This window comes from Mirounga angustirostris, unplaced genomic scaffold (assembly GCF_029215605.1).
Source record: "Mirounga angustirostris isolate CCGP_5_RB_7025 unplaced genomic scaffold, mMirAng1.0.hap1 SCAF_9, whole genome shotgun sequence".
NCBI classification, from domain to species: domain Eukaryota; kingdom Metazoa; phylum Chordata; class Mammalia; order Carnivora; family Phocidae; genus Mirounga; species Mirounga angustirostris.
The window spans coordinates 36,344,740-36,360,768 of NW_026991717.1; the positions used below are offsets into that span (position 1 = coordinate 36,344,740).

The window sequence follows — 16,029 nt, forward strand, 5'->3', positions numbered from 1 at the left end:
CCAAATGGAGAGTAAAAATCCTTTAACAAGGTGATAAAGGGAGGCAGGTGGGGAGCAGGGCGGAGGGCGAGGGCGTCTACTCTCACCTCCAAGGGCACAGCCCTCCGTGCACCCCAGCAGTCTGAGGCGAAAAGCGTGTGGCCAGGGTCAGCCTCAGGCCCGGAGGCCTCTTCCCTTGCCAACTGCTGCCCCTGCTAGCTACCAGAGACTCTGGAAAAAGAGAGAGCCAGGCCTCCCCTGAGGGGCCTCAGGCCTGGGGAGCCAGGATCCCTGGACCCTGAGGCCAACGGTAGTGTTGAAAGGGGCCACGTTGGGAGTGAGAAGCCCCGGTTTCTGGTCCTGGCTTTACACACTCGGACTCAGTTCCTGACTGTAGGTGGGTCCTGCCCTCTCTGCACTGTGTGCCTTCGCGGGTGACCTGCGTGGTCCCCACCCTGCCCCCACACCAGGATGCCCCTTGAGTTGGGGCCCCGTGTGCCAGCATTATGGAGCCCTGAGCGGGTGCGGGGTTAAGTGATCAACAGCTGCTGTTTAACTGAACAGCTCACTCAAGGGGCCCTTCTCGTGCTGATTTTGTGGCATTCTTGGACTTTAGCCAGTCCAGGTTCCCACAGCTGGGAAGGAACAAACCCCCCCAATGCCTTCCTAGAGTTCCGTGACTGGCAACGCCCTGGGCACCGCTGGAGACTGGAAGAAGCCCCCACCCCCACCCAACCCCAACCTCAGAAGCACGTGCCTAGCCATGTCCCTCACAGAGAGTAGGTTCCCTGAAGACAGCAATCAGTCCCACTCAACTCCGGACACCCCATGTCTGCCACAGGGGCAGAGTCACCTGCAAACATAAACTCTTGCTGTGAGCAATCCAATCACCTACCAGTCATGGGATTGAACTGGCAAGGTTATTAGATTGAAGGGGTTTGGCAAAAGTCTCGTCAAAAATTGAAACTTGATTCCAAGTGCATTATCTGGCATATTACTTAACCTCTCTGAGCCTCGGTTTTCCTTACCTATAAAATAAGGATGGTGATAGGACCTGCCTCTTGAGGTTGTTCTAAGGTTATTGGAGTTAATTCCTGAGAATTAGAGTGTTTCATTATTATTACTCTTATTATTAATCCTTGGTTATCATCAGTTAGATAATTATGAATCTCTTTGCCTCTTTACTGCTACCTGGAATTCCTTTAACCCCTTCACTACACAAGGGAGGGGACAGGGCGAGAGTAGATGCCATTTGGACAGCCATTGTAACTTAAGCCCTAGCGCCCCAACAAGCTTAAAATCCAGAAAGACAGGTACTGTTCTTCCTGTCTACAGATGAGAACACTGAGGCCCAAAAAGCAAAGGGGGTGACACAGTTGGGCAGGGCAGAGCCCAGATCTGAGCTTGGGTTAGAAATCATTTGTGCAGTTGAGAAATTTGCACTGAGCACCAATGGGCCAGGCCCCAGGGATGGGAGAGTGAAGAAGACAGACACATCCCTTGTCCTCCTAGAGCTAATATTCTGGTAGACAGACGACGAGCCAGAAAAAGGTGCGGCGGAAATGAATGAGTGTCACAGCTTGTGAGCAGGGCTCTAAAGAAAATAAAATCCTATGATCAAAACTAAAGAGGAGGTTATTCAGAGAAGACTTCTCTGAGGAGGTCTGGACTGAGCCCCGGGAGACGAAAGGGGAAAGGAAGCCAGCGCTCCTGACTGCCTCACCGCCAATTCTCGCTAAGGTGTGAATGATTAACTGCGGGTCCAAGCCAGGAAGCAAGATTTGTAAGCAGAAGGGCAGAGGGAATCTGAGGGCAGTGTGGAGGCCCCGAGGGAGGACAGGAAGGATGAAAGCAGAGAGGGCTTGGAGCCTTGCAGAGGTAAGGACGTGAGTTGTAACTTTCAAGGGCTTTGCTAAAAACAGAAAGCTGGGCTTGGGGGGCTCGGGGAGAAACCCATTGGTAAGAAGAAAGGATGCATGCCTGAGTCCTCTCTGTCCCAGAGACAGGTGGCAATTTGAGGCTATCAAGGCAGAAAAATGAAAATCATCTGTTCCTGTGAGGAGGGATGCAAGAAGACATCATTCCTAACCAGAGCAGATGAAAAGAGCACTACACAAGTCCCCCAAGAAGGATGACATCACGCTTTTGCTTCTCACAGCTGTCACGAGGGAGCTGGCCCCATGCACCTCCCCACATCCTTAAGGACACCCTACTAGGTGCCCCACACTCTTCTCAGGTCTGAGGAGAAACAAGAGAAATAAGCCTGTAACAGCAGGTGTGGCCAGGCCCCAGGGAAGCAGAGAAGGCCTCGCTGAGGAAGCCCCATTTGCACTGAGATCTGAGGTATCAAAAGGGAGGGAAGGGTGTTCCTGGTGAAAGGAACAGTATGCGTGCTGGTGTGCCACTGAATTTGTAATAACTGGCGATGGTGGGGGGAGGGAGCAGCCATTTGCCAGTGTTTGCCCATCTCCGTGGTGTAAATACTCTTGCCATGCACGATGTCACTGAACATGGGCAATCGAGAGACAGGGAGCTGGCTCTAGCCCATCACTGGTGTGTGAGGCTTGAGGCAGGTGGGCAGCCACTTGGCTGGTCGAAGGAACAGGAGCCAGCCAGGGGCACCCGAGCAGGTTGCTGGCCTTGGAGGGGGTGTGGGCTTTAGCTAGCAAGTGGTCTGTGTAGACTGTGACCACATGTCTCTGTTCCACCTTCCTGCCCCCCTCAAAGCTCTGTCAGGTTACATGCTAGGCCCAGAGTTCCTGGTGTTAAGTAACGAGGAAAGAATTAATTAATCAGATCTTCAAAGAAATAGTTTTGGGCTTTTTAACTGGTCAAAGGGGAATAGGTGTAGGGTACTGAAGGGGCTTAGTCGGTAAAGCACCTGACTCTTGATTTCAGCGCGGGTCCCGATCTCAGGGGTGTGGGATCGAGCCCCATGTCAGGCCCCACACTCAGCTTGGAGTTGGCTTGGGATTCTCTCTCCCTCTCTCTCTCTCAAAGTAAATAAAATCTTTTAAAAAAGAAAAGAAAAGGGGGAGAAGGTGCTCTGTGACCATGGATGGGATGCCCCTGGAAGCACCTGTCTCCCTTTCAATGGTAAGCCTGAGATCACATACAAGCTGTTGGTTCACTAGCCGGGCAGCCAAGCTAGGAGTGTGTGTGTGTGTGTGTGTGTGTGCGTGTGCATGTGCGTGTGTGTCGGGAAGTGGGGGTAGTTGAAAGGTAAGGTACAGACGCGACCTGTGCCCCTCCAAAGTCTTGGTCCCAAGGGCTCTTGAACTATGGGACCTCTCTCCATCCCATTTAAGAGCAAGACAGAGGAGGACCAGGGGATGACAGGCAGGTAGAGAGCCACTCCAGCCCCAGCACCCTGGAGGATCAGCCACTCATGGGAAGGAGGAAGAGGAGGCTTGGAAAGGGCAGAAATGAGCAGAGGGGCCTTGAGCAGGGGAGAGGACGGGGGGACCTCACTTCCCGCCCCACCCCTCATTCCGGACCTGACACCCTGCATCTAGGCTACCCTAATCTTCTCAGTCTGAACCTAGCCTAAAATTCCTCTGTGCTCTGCCTATTCATCCCTTCCTCCCCCTGGCAAGCACTGATCTTGTTACTGTCTCCATAGTTCTGCCTTTTCCAGAATGTCTTATAGTTAGAATCATACAGTATGTAGCCTTTTCAGATTGGCTTCTTCACTTACTAATATGCATTTAAGGTTTTTCCATGTCTTTTCCTGTCTTGATAGCTCATTTCTTTTTAGCACTGAAAAATATTCCATTGTCTAGATGCACCACCGCTTCTTTATCCATTTACCTACTAAAGGATATCTTGCCAAGTTTTGGCAATTATGAATAAAGCTGCTATAAACATCCGTGTGCAGGTTTTGTGTGGACATAAGTTTCCAGCTACTTTGGGTAAATACCAAGGAGTACAATTGCTAAATTATATGGTGAGAGTATGTTTAGTTTTCCAAACTAAACTGTTTTCCAAAGTGACTGTATCATTTTGCATTCCCTGCCGGCAACGAATGAAGGTTCCCCTGGCCCCACATCCTTGCCAGCATCTGGTATCGTCAGTGTTCTGGATTTTGGCCACTCTAGGTGTGTGGTGGTATCTCGTCGTCGTTTTAATTTGCATCGCCTTGATGACACAGGATGTAGAACAACTCTTTATATGCTTACTTGCCATCTGTAAGTGGTGAGATGTCTGTTCAAATCTTTTGCCCATTTTAATGGGGTTGTTTGTTTTCTTATTGTTGTATATTCTTTGTATATTTTGGATCGCAATCCTTTATCAGACAGGTCTTTGGCAAATATTTTTTTCCAATCGCTGGCTTGTCTTCTCATTCTCTTGGGGAGTTAATTTTTTCATTGTTAGAGCAATGACTTACTGTATATCCGGCGTATTGATAATGAAGATCAAAACAGGAGACCACGATTCTTAATTCTCGTCCTTTAAGGAGGATAACACTGCTAGTGACAGCCATTCCCACCTTTGGAACACTTGCTGTGTTCTGGGTGCTCAGCAATGGTCTCAGGTCATGTATGTAGCCTTTTTAGCCTTCTTTCACTAGGTAATAGGCATTTAAGCTTCCTCCATGTCTTTTCATGGCTTCATAGCTCATGTCTTTTTATCCCTAAATACTATTCCATTGTATGGCTATATCACAGTTTGTTTATCCACTCACCCACTGAAGGACATCGTAGTTCCAAGTTTTGGCAATTATGAAAAATGCTGCGATAAACATCCGGGCGCAGGTTTTTGTGCGGATGTAGGTTTTCAGCTCATTTGGATCTTTGTCAAGGAGAATGACTGCTAGATCCTCACGGTGCTCTTTTGCATGAGGTCCCTGACCCTCTTGCACTCCCCGACTGAAGAACTTAGGGGAAGCAAAGAACATACCTGGTATTTCTCTGTCTCACGTAATAGGTCCTCAATAAATATCTGTTGAAACAAAAAACACAAGTAGACAACCATGTATCTCAGATTTTCCTGGACACTTTAAGTCCCGTATCATTTTATTCTTTGTAACCAAGATAAATTATTATAAACACAACCAAATGGAGATTGGAAAGGCCTGCTTAAGGCTTTCCATGCTAAAACATTTCACGAGTCAGTCTTTTTAAAAGTCCTTTGCCAGACGCTGACTCCAGCTTTGGGACCCCTGTCGGCAACTGCCAGAGGTATGGTGAGAGGGACACCCACTGGGCATCGGGCGTGTCCTCTCTGACCTCGGCCTCACCTCTTTCCCACACGGGGCTTGGTGTTCCCTTATGAAACAGACCCAGGGCAGGAACTACCTGATCTCTGGGTTGCTTCAAGCTGGGCTGTTCTAGAATTCCCCATCATATAAGCCACCCACCCCCAACCCCTGGGCGGGACTGGAGCTGAGAAGGCAGCTGTGGGGGTGAAGGCCACGTCTCTGAAGGCCACGTCTCTGTCACCCATCCACAGAAAGGATCCTCAGGCCCCAGCAACAGATAGGAGAAGGGTAGGAGCACCTTCCTCTCTTTCACTGGGTATGTCTCTTTGTACCTTTTATCATTCTAAACCATTTTAACATATTAAACACAAGAGCTTCACTGAACACTTACCACCTGCCAGGCAATAGGTTAGTGTTCTCACCAGATTGATTTAGATCTGACATAGCCCAGTGATAGAAGCATTGTTATCCACATTTCTAGATTCAGTCCAATCCACAAATATATACTGAGTGCATTCCACAGGCAGACGCAAGGCACTGTTTCAGGGCTATGGTGGTAAGCATGGGAACCAGAGTCCCTGGCCTCATGGAGCTGACCTTCTAGAACAGGAGGCAGACAGTAAGCAATCAGCACAAGTGAGCTTTACGATTTGTTAGAAGGTGACCGAGCCACATAGAAAAAGCAGAGCAGGGCAGGGGGTTGGGAGCCGTAGGGCACAGAGCGGGGCGGACTATGCTCTTAGATAGGATAGGCAGGGTGGGCCCAATTGAGAAGGTGGGGTTCTTAGCAACAATTTGACAGAGGAGAGAGGGGTAGCCCAGTGGATTTCTGGGAACAGCAGGAGGGAGTGTGTCTGGTAGAAGAGTGGGTGAGTAGAGTGAGCGGGGCAGAGAGGCAAGAGGACTGCTCATGGAGGGTCTGGGGGGCTGGGGGGGGTGGCCTGTAAGGACTCGGGCCTTTCACAGGAAGAAATGAGCAGCAGAGTGACACGAAGAGTTCATTATGGAAAGGGGAAAGACAGAGGCCCACTGCTGGGGCTGCTACAGGCAACCAGCAGAGACATGAATAGAGGCTGGGACCTGCTGATGACAGCGGAGGGGGTGACAAGAGGTGGGATTTGGGATCTATTTGCAAGGGGGAGCCATCATGAATCTCTGAGCAAACTGTGGTTCACGCGAAAGATCCGGGGTGAAAGCCCTTCCCCAGCCCCAAGCTCAGGGACAGCCCTGAGGGTGGCCCACGAGCAGTGGGAGATTCCAGGTCTGCTCCTTCCCCAGGTAGGATGGTGATACTGGGGTCACCCCAGAAGCGGAAAGTATCCCCTACACCTCCCTTTCCCCGGCCTGCTTGGGCCCCAATCCAAGTTCTTCTCCCATTACCACGAATGGCACAATGATGGCGCTTCTCACTGCCTGCCCCAGAAGCTGACCTCCCAGTCACCTGGTCCAGCATTCCAGTTAAAGAGGAAGTGGGCAGAACTGGAACTCTTACCCTCTCATCCCCATACTCTACCAGGAGCCGACGCAGGCATGGGGGTGGGGACAGAGAGCCACAGAAACAGGGTCCTCTCGGCCTTACTGAAAGCCATTAGACATCTCCACATTTGTGCAAAATCTCTGCTGCAATTAGTCCAGCATTTAATGAGCTCCTACTGTGTGCCCATCCACTGAGCTAGATGTTGTTTGCATATAGGATTATGAAGCCAGCCTCTGGTGGGAAAAGCCCTGGCGTGAACAGCCCTGGGGTTTGACTAGGAAGATCAGGGTAGCCGAATCCTGTTCTGCACTTCTTAGCTACCTGACCACTGGCACCCCAGGAAACATTCCAGGCCTCCACGCATCAACTCTAAAATGGGGTCAGTGGAAGGTACCCAAGAGAGCTGTAAGGGAGCACGAACGCAAAAAGGCCTTGATAAACCCTGCACAAAGGTCAGGGCTGAGAGGGATAGACCCACACATGCCCAGCTAATCATAGGGCAGGACACTCTGGGGTGAGGGCATCAGACACAATAAGGATGTCACGGTAGCAGGGGTGGGGGCGGGGGGGCTGCTGAGTCATTCTGACCTAGCTGGGGGACAGTGAGGGCTTCCCAGAAGAAAGGGCCTTGGAAAGTGGGTGGGATTCCATTAGCTCAAACAGAGAAGAAAGGGCATGCCAGGTAATGGGACCGCGTGGGCAAAGGCCAGGGGTGCGGAAGTACCTGCCTCGGGCTGCGCAGAGCTAAGGCAGGGTATTGAGCAGGGCAGTGGCAGAACCTGATTTGTCTTCGAGGTCACCCTGGCTCCCAGAGAGGACTGGAGTGGAATTGCCCTGGCCCAGCTGAGCAATACCCAGTGGCTTGAGGCTTGAGCCAGCTGCACTCTCCAGAAGAGAGGGGAAGACGCGCCCCCCCCCCCCCCCCAGTCCAGTCCGGATCTGGCGGGGAAAGGCAGATGTAGTGGGATGTGTGTGTGCAGGGGGTGCGGCGGGGAGCCTGGGCCAGGCTGAGCCAGCTGGCTGCCCGTGCCCCTCCCCCCAGCCCCGCTCCTCCCAGCCCACCCCCACCCCCACCCCCTGGTAGCCCAGAGACCTGTTTGTTTTCCTTGTAAAGAGGGGAGCCCTGCCCTTTGTGAGATTTCTGCTGGGGAAGGAGCGAAATGCCTGCTTGTACTGCTGCCTGGATTTCCAGCTATTGACACAGACCCTGACAATGAAAGCAAAGGCCAAGAGAGGCCGAGACAAGGCGGCTGATGAAAATGTTCTTTCCGGGGTGGCTCAGCCCTGCCCGGCGAAGGCTAGCTGGAAAACCCGGGAAGGAGCCCTCTCCGCCGCCGGAGCTGCAGGCCCAGATAGAGGAGGTGCTTTGCAAAAGGTTGGGGAGGTTCTGCACGCCTTCCCCCTCCAGCTCATCCCGCACCTAAACCCACTGCTGCTGTTGTTCAATCCTCCCTTAATAACCAGGGCCACTGACGTGACTGTGACTTCTTGGAGGCTCAGTTTTACTTCTAAAACAGGACAATGGCAGTACTCCCTTCATGGGGTCAGACTCCCCGAAGAAGAGACTCTGAGATGGAGCCTGGTTACAAGATAAGATATAGGACACCCAGTTAAACTTGAATTTTAGATAAACATTGAAGGATTTTTTTTTTTCTTTAGTAAAATTATGTCCCATATAATATTTGGGACATACTTCTACTAAAAAAATTATTTATTGTTTAACCAAAATTCAAATTTAAATGGGTATTCTACATGTTTACTTGCTAAATCTGACAACTCTAAAGGGGAGAATGTTTCAGGGCCAGGGTCTCACAAAGGTCTCAGCTGACCCGGGGTGGGGGGGTGGGGGGGGTGGGGGGGTGGGGGGAGTGGAGGGCACTCTGGAGCTGGCCTGGCCTTTCAGAGCGGCCCCAAACTGAGGCCAGGTAGGGCTCTGGGCCTTTATACTCCCACTTCCCACCTATCACTGGATTCCGACTTTCCTGGAGGGGGTGTGACTCTTTGCGGGCCAGGTGGCTCTGCTCTGCTGAGGGCAGTTCCAGAGGGGGACTCAGCTCAGTGCAGGACATTCGATACGCCCTGCGGTGGGGGCCCCTGAGCTCTAGTCCCGAGGGGGCATCCGGGCAACAACCCACCACAGCAACCATGACCTTTTCGTTACCCAGTTGCATGAGACAACGGTGTAAACAGCTTAGCCTGAGCCTGACACCTAGTAGTCAGTGACTTCGGCATCCTCTGAATGGAGGCCGGGTCCCTGAGCCTGGCCTTCAAGCCCATTAACCAACCATTCCTGTCCAAATTCTCTGCTCCGTCCATCTCCCTCCGCTCCTTTTAGGGAGCATCTTCCCAAATCAGGTCTGTTGATTTAGCATCAGGGCGGGAGTGGGGGGCACGTTCGCAGTCCCCCTTGTGTGTCTGATGGCCAAATCTGCTCCTGCCCTGAATTCTGCAGATGTCAACCCATGGCATTCGCCTCCAATCTCCCTTTCCAAGGATTCCAAGGGCTGTAATCAGACCGCTGACCTCCAGCATTCAGGCCCCTGGGGCTCCAGCCGCCCTTCTTTCCCTGCCTCCCACTAATGTGAGACATATTTCAGTTCCAGGAGCGGAGAATCTGGCCCTAGGAAGAAAAGCATCTAAGCTTAGATGTCGATAAAGAAGTTGGGGGATCTGAACACATGGGAGACAGAGCGGTGCACGTACCCTCATTCATTGAGAATCACTAGCAGTCCGGGAAAGCATGCTACCAACCCGTGTGATCCTGCTTGATTTCCACAACCTCCGTGCAGGGAGGCACGACTCATAGCCCCATTTTACAGATGAGGAAACGGAAGCTTAGCAAAGACAAGTGTCTGGCCCAAGGTCCCACAGCAAAAAAACCAAAAAACCAAAAACAAAAAAACACCAAAAAACCCCAGGAGAATCAGGACGCTAACCCAGCTCTGTCTACCACCAACAGCACTTGAGTTCTGAATAGTAGAGTATGCTCTAGAGAGTAGGTTGCACAGATTCACCTGTTTGTGGTCAGGCTGGATGGCCATGAGTCATTGGATTTTCAGTCCCCATTCTCATGCGACAGGTCAACAGCAAGGAAAGGCAAAACAATCCCAAAAGCCCAAGCCAGCCTGAGATTGGCACAGCTGGGGAAGTTTGCAGGAAGAAGCAGGAGCCCCTCAAGCTCTGTGACACAGACAATATTCATTGGAAGGAATTAGCATGAGAGACAGGGTTGGAAGGGCCAGGGGAGAGGGTTGGGGGCTGACCCGTAGGAGCCATGCCTACAAGTCCCCAGAATTCACTTGCCAGAAGGGCTGCCTCTGTTTTTTTTTTAATTGTGGTAAAAATCATATAATGAGGGCGCCTGGGTGGCTCAGTCAGTTAAGCGACTGCCTTCGGCTCAGGTCATGATCCTGGAGTCCCGGGATCGAGTCCCACGTCGGGCTCCCTGCTCAGCTAGGAGCCTGCTTCTCCCTCTGACCCTCCTCCCTCTCGTGCTCTCTGTCTCTCATTCTCTCTCACAAATAAATAAATAAAATCTTAAAAAAAAGAAAGAAGGAAATCCTGGCACACACTCTACGATATGGAGGAAACTGGAGGACATTATGCGAAGTGAATGAGCCACCCAGGCGCCCCGATTTCCTTCTTTCTTAAACCTGAGTAATATTCCATTGTATGTATAGTCCTCCTTTTCTTTTTGTTTTTTTAAGATTTATTTATTTATTTTAGAGAGAGGGCGCATATGTGTGTGTGGTGGGGAGGAGCAGAGGGAGAGGGAGAGAGAAACTCAAGCAGACTCCATGCCCAGCATGGAGCCCGACCTGGGGCTCGATCCCACAATCCTGAGATCATGACCTGAACCGAAACCAAGATTTGGATGCCTAACCGACTGAGCCACCCAGGTGTCCCAAGACCACATTTTCTTTATCCATTTATCCACAAATAGATATTTGGGTTGCCCCTACCTCTTGGCTATTGTGAATAATGCTGCCGTGAACATGGGTGTGCAAATATCTCTTTGAGATCCCGCTTTCAATGTTTATTGGTATATATCCAGAAATGGGATTGCTGGATCATATGGTATTCTATTTTTAATTTCTATTTTTAATTTTTCGAGCAACCTCCATACCATTTTCCAGAGTGGCTTCACCATTTTGCACTCTCACCAACAGTGCACAAGGGTTCAACTTTTTCCACATCATCACCAAAGCTTCCTTCCTTCCTTTTTTTTTTTTTTTTTATAATGGCCATCCTAATGGGGTTGAGGTGATATCTTATTGTGGTTTTGATTTCCATTTCTTTAATGATTAATGATATTGAGCATCTTTTTATAGTCATTTGTATATCTTCTTTCGAGAAGTTATCTATTCAAGTCCTTTGCCCACTTTTTAATCCAGTTATTTGTTTTTTTTGTTGTTGAGTTGCAGGAGTTCTTTATATAGGCTGGATATTATCCATTTATCAAATGTGTGTGTTTTTTTTTAAAGATTTTATTTATTTATGAGAGAGAGAGAGAGCAGGGGGAGGAACAGAGGGAGAGGGACTAGCAGACTCTGTGCTGAGCGCCGAACCCGACATGGGGCTTGATCCCAGGAGCCTGAGATCATGCCCTGAGCCAAAACCAAGAGTTGGACGTTTAACCGACTGCGCCACCCAGGCGCCCCCAGACTTAGGATTTGCAAATGTTTTCTACCATTCCATAGGTTGCCTTTTTCACTCTGTTGATTGTTTCCTTTGAAGCGCAGGAGTTTTTAAGTTTGATATGATCCCATTTGTCTATTTTTGTTTTTATTGCCTGTACTTTTGGTATCATATCCAATAAATCATTGCCAGATCCAATGCCATAAAGCTTTTTCCTTCCGTTTTCTTCTAGGAGTCTTGGGGAGAGGGCTGTCTCTCTGGCACAGTTAGGAAGACGGGGAAATGACTAATATCAAGAATACCTGCTGTCATCAAGATTCAGAGCTTAGAAAGCTGCACCACCTGCCCTCCCTGCTCCGACCACTACAGTTTACCCTTGACATTTATGGAGCTAGTGACTAGACATTGGAACTTGGGTGCAGAGAAACTCACCATCTCTGTAGACATGTCACCAGTGAGAAATAACTGGGGTAGCCAGAGACGGTCTCTGCCATACGTCTGCTCGCCAGCCTTGCTTGGAAGCATCTAATTGTGGAACCGTATTTTTGTTCAGGGTCCTAGCAGCAAAGGAGTCTAAAAGGGTGATGTTGAGCTGTCGGCCTCTGCACTGAAGGCAGATGCCCAGTAAGGAGGTTGGAATGGATGATGAGGACCGGGGGTGGGGGGGGAGAAGGGGGGCAAGGTAATAAATTAGATGATGTATCAGGAAGCGCCAGGCTCCCGCTTAGCAGAGAGCAGAGATTTATTATATCCTGCGACCTCCCAGGCATGAAGACATGGTGGGCTGATGAGGCAGGCTGGTGTTGGGTAGGGTGGTGGCATGGCTGTGAGCGCCGACTCTGCAGCTGGACAGGGCTGGTGTGGAATCCCACTTCTACCACGCATGAGCTGTGTGACTTGAGCAGGTCACTGCATTTTTCTGGATCTCCTTTTTTTTCTTTTCCCCTCCTCTGTAAAAGGAGTGGGAGGGAGGTGGCCCAGAATAATTTGCAGCTCTTTCCTGGGCTGCTGGGCCATCTCTCACTCAGGTCAGCAAGACCTGAGTTTAAGTCTTCCTCCTCCGCCAACCTGTTCTGGGAAGTGCATGTGGCCCTGGGCCTCTCGCTTCCCTTCACCCCCCCCCACCCCCACCCCAAGCAACATCTCACAAGAGCCAATGGGATGCTGGCTCAGAGCTGCAGGGCTCCCTGAGTGTGAAGATGGCACAAGGCCTTCTGCTCTCCGGCATCATCAGGCCCCTCCAGGCCTCCCCTTTGAGCAGAAGAAAATTTTGTAATCATAGCTGGGAATGGATGGATGGATGTTACGTAGTTCAGTAATTCTGAGGCTTCTTTTTTGGCCCAAGAAACTCCCCCTTTTGTTCCCCCAAACAAAATATTCTGTAGAACTTAACCCATAAAACAGATAAAAAAATTGGAGCCGGTCTGAGTAAAGTAGCAGAAGGGATCCCTGTGGCCCTATGGAAACAGCGAATTCCAATGCCAAAAAGCTGAATTCTGTCCCAGACTCACCATTATCAGCTTGCCAGTGGTGGTGGGCAAAACCACTTCACTCTCTGGTCCTCAGTTCCTTCATCTATCGAATGGGGATAGTTTCCCTGCTCTCTCTGCTGTCTCTTGCCTGTAAGTCCACAGATAGGAAAATACTTTAAGCTGAAAACACAGAAGTAAGGGTGTGTTGGTTTTGTTTATAACTTACTTCGTTCTTTGAATTTTTTGCAGTAGGGGTTAGTAGTGACAGAATAAGTTGGACTTCCAGGCTTTCAAAACGAGTCTTTCTTGTAATTCTACTCCAACCTCAACATCTGAAATGGTCTATCTTCTTGATTTCATCCCTTCTTACTATGGAAGCCCCCTCCCTCTTACCCTACCCACCCCCCACCCCATCTTTTTATGTTCCCAGAATTCCAGGGTCTACCTGCAGCCTGGACCTCCAGAGTTTCCAATTCCCCCTTCCCCCGGTCCTCTCTTCCCTGCCCCAGCCCACACTTCTCTGTTTGCCTCAGTCTCCCTCCGGCAGAAACCCCCTTCCAGAAAGGGCACTCCCAAAGAAGCCAAAACATAAGCCATTTCTGAGCCACCGCTCCCCCCCATAACCTAATGCAGCTTCTCCTTCCGCCTTGATGTCTTACAGAGCTGGGACTGTTTTCTTTCTTTTCTTTTCTTTTCTGTAAAGATTTTATTTATTTATTTGTCAGAGAGAGAGAGCACAAGCGGGGGGGAGTAACAGGTAGAGTGAGAAGCAGGCTCCCCGCTGAGCAGGGAGTCCTCCGATGCAGGGCTCGATGGATCCCAGGACCCCGGGATCATGACCTGAGCTGAAGGCAGACGCTTAACCGACTGAGCCACCCAGGCGTCCCAGGGTCTGTTTTCCAGTATAACACAAACACTCAGCGGGCCCAGGCTTGTTGTCCCAGCTTGTAGAAGCTACCAGGGGATCCCAGGACCTTGTCTAGAGCCAGCCCCTCATAGAGAAACTCTATTTGAGCGACTACATAATTACAAATGCGTAGGGCTACCTTTAAAATGGCTTAAACCCGACACCATAGGATCCCAGAGCTGCTTGGTTTTAATGACTTTAACGTAGAGAGAGCACTGAGAACAGAGAAGACCCTGATAAAAGGGTTGGAAAGGGAGGGGCCAAGCTCCACAGCCTCTCCCTCCCTTCCTGCACACTCGAGATGTTCCTTCTTGTATCTTAGTTTGTTCATCTGCAAATGGGGACATAGGGACCCACCGTACTTGTTCAGATTACAGGATGTAGACAGTGTTGTCTGCGATCCTCAACCTCAGTACCAGGGACATCTGGGACCAGATAATTCTTTGCTGTCAAGCTGTTGTGTGCACTGTAGGATGTTTAGGGGTGCCCCTGGCCTACACCCACTAGATGTCAGGAGCACCCTTACCCTGAGTTGTGACAGCCAAAAATGTCTCCAGATAGTGTCCAATGTCCCCTTGGGGGCAAAAATGCTCCCAGTTGAGAACCACTGGTATAAGTGAACACAACAGATAAACAAATTCTTCACAATTACCGCATGTATGTGACCAACACACATTTATAAATTCATCCACTGAAAGGACATAAAGCTGAGAGCAGATTTGGAAGTGAAAATCAAAGCTGCCAGGCAAAATGCCTCTCTCCTCTCCACTCCCCCCACCTCCCCCCACCCCCACCCCCACCAGCAAAGACCAGGTGTGCTTGGTGAGAGTCCTACCTTAATCATCCTGGCTGACCCCGAGCACTCCCCTCCACCGGCCTGGGTCATTCTTGCAGCGTGGGCCTCACCCCTCTGAAGTTGGAGCCATTAATACCAGCAAAATATTTCTTAATCTCCTAAGCCTCAGCTTTGAATCCTTAAAAAGGAAAGAAAGAAACAGCACAAATCTCTTAATTAGGACGCCCAATCACTTTGATAAATATTTACCTGGTTCCAGCACGAGGTTGGAAACCCCATGCCGTTAGTCAATAGAGGTCAGCAAAGTGCACCCTGGGAGCCGTGTGATGCAGTCCAGCCTGGCTTTGGATGGAGGCTTGGAGGATGCCTCTTTTAGCGACAGGTGAATAAGCACATTCCCTGCCTACTCTGCACACCTGCCCCGACAAAGTCCCGGGTTGAGATGGAGGGCTCATCATAAATAACTGCCTGGCTTCCTCAACTTTCTGGAGAGAGGTGGCGGTCTCCTCTGCCAGTTGGGCCACCAAGCCAACCAAACCATCCCCCGCATTCTCAAGAGTGTCCTGGCTAAGCACCTTTGCCCCTATCTGGAACTCTCTCCCTTCTCCACTTAGCCACACTAGGGGCCATACTCTACAGGTAGCTTCCCTGATTGTCAACTCCGTCCTTGTACCCAATACTGCTTCCCTACGTAGACTCTATTTAGCTCTTAGGCCCTATACACAGTCTTGAAGTAAGTAGGAGCTGTCTGACCTTGAGTACGTCCCAGAGGTAAGGGCTCCCCTTAGATTATGGTACCTCCGAAGGGGTCTTGCATAGAGTAGGCTTTCTGTCAATTTTTGCCAGGTAAGCAATCAGATGCCACTATTCCATTCCCATTTTACAGATGTGGAAACTGAGACCCTGAGAGTTTTAGGGTCTTGCCCAGGATCATGCAGATCCTCAAGGCCTCCTGATACACAGGCTAGAGCCTTCAGAGACAGATGCCATTGGAAGCAGGGACGAGGGCAGAGGTGTTTGGGAAGCAGGCTCTTAGCTCCCTTCCTTAGGGAGCAAAGACACCTTGTCAGATAGCAAAACACAGAAAGGATCCATGGAAGCAGAAAGCACCCTGGTGCAGGCTGAGGGGGAGGGGAAGGTTTCTTTTAGAACTCTTTGCTCATCCTGTTCCCTTCTACCCATTGGAACTTCTGTCCATCCTTCTGGACTGAGTTCAAGCTCCACCCTTCCCAGAAGTCCTCTGAGAACCCCCCCCCCCCCCACAACTCCTGTTCTCCCACAGAACCAGACTGCACAGTTATACGCAGATACTTCATTGCTGTGGCTTGTCTTCTCAGAAATGCTAAGAACTCCACTGCTGTTGTAGTCAGATTTCTCTGCCTGCATTTCCACCACCCCACACACATCCCCCCCAAGGAGTGGCTTTGAATCACTCCCCTGTCCTCCCCCCCACAGACACACCCCTCAGGGAGCCTTGGACAGTAGGGATCTCCAAAGTCAACTGAGGGCCAAGATAAAGAGTGGGAGTTCCAGAGAAGGAGGGGACCACCCAATGATGTC

At 50.4% G+C, this 16,029-nt stretch overlaps 1 long non-coding RNA gene across 1 annotated transcript; it reads right to left on the reverse strand.

The window, feature by feature from the left end:
- Nucleotides 1-3,719: 3,719 nt before the first annotated feature.
- On the reverse strand, nt 3,720-14,633 carry LOC135365702 (uncharacterized). The gene is made up of 3 exons (XR_010413912.1): nt 14,509-14,633; nt 12,806-12,914; nt 3,720-4,920 (listed from the first exon to the last, which is right to left on the reverse strand). It is a non-coding gene; the product is annotated as an uncharacterized LOC135365702 (long non-coding RNA).
- Between the last annotated feature and the right edge of the window lie 1,396 nt (nt 14,634-16,029).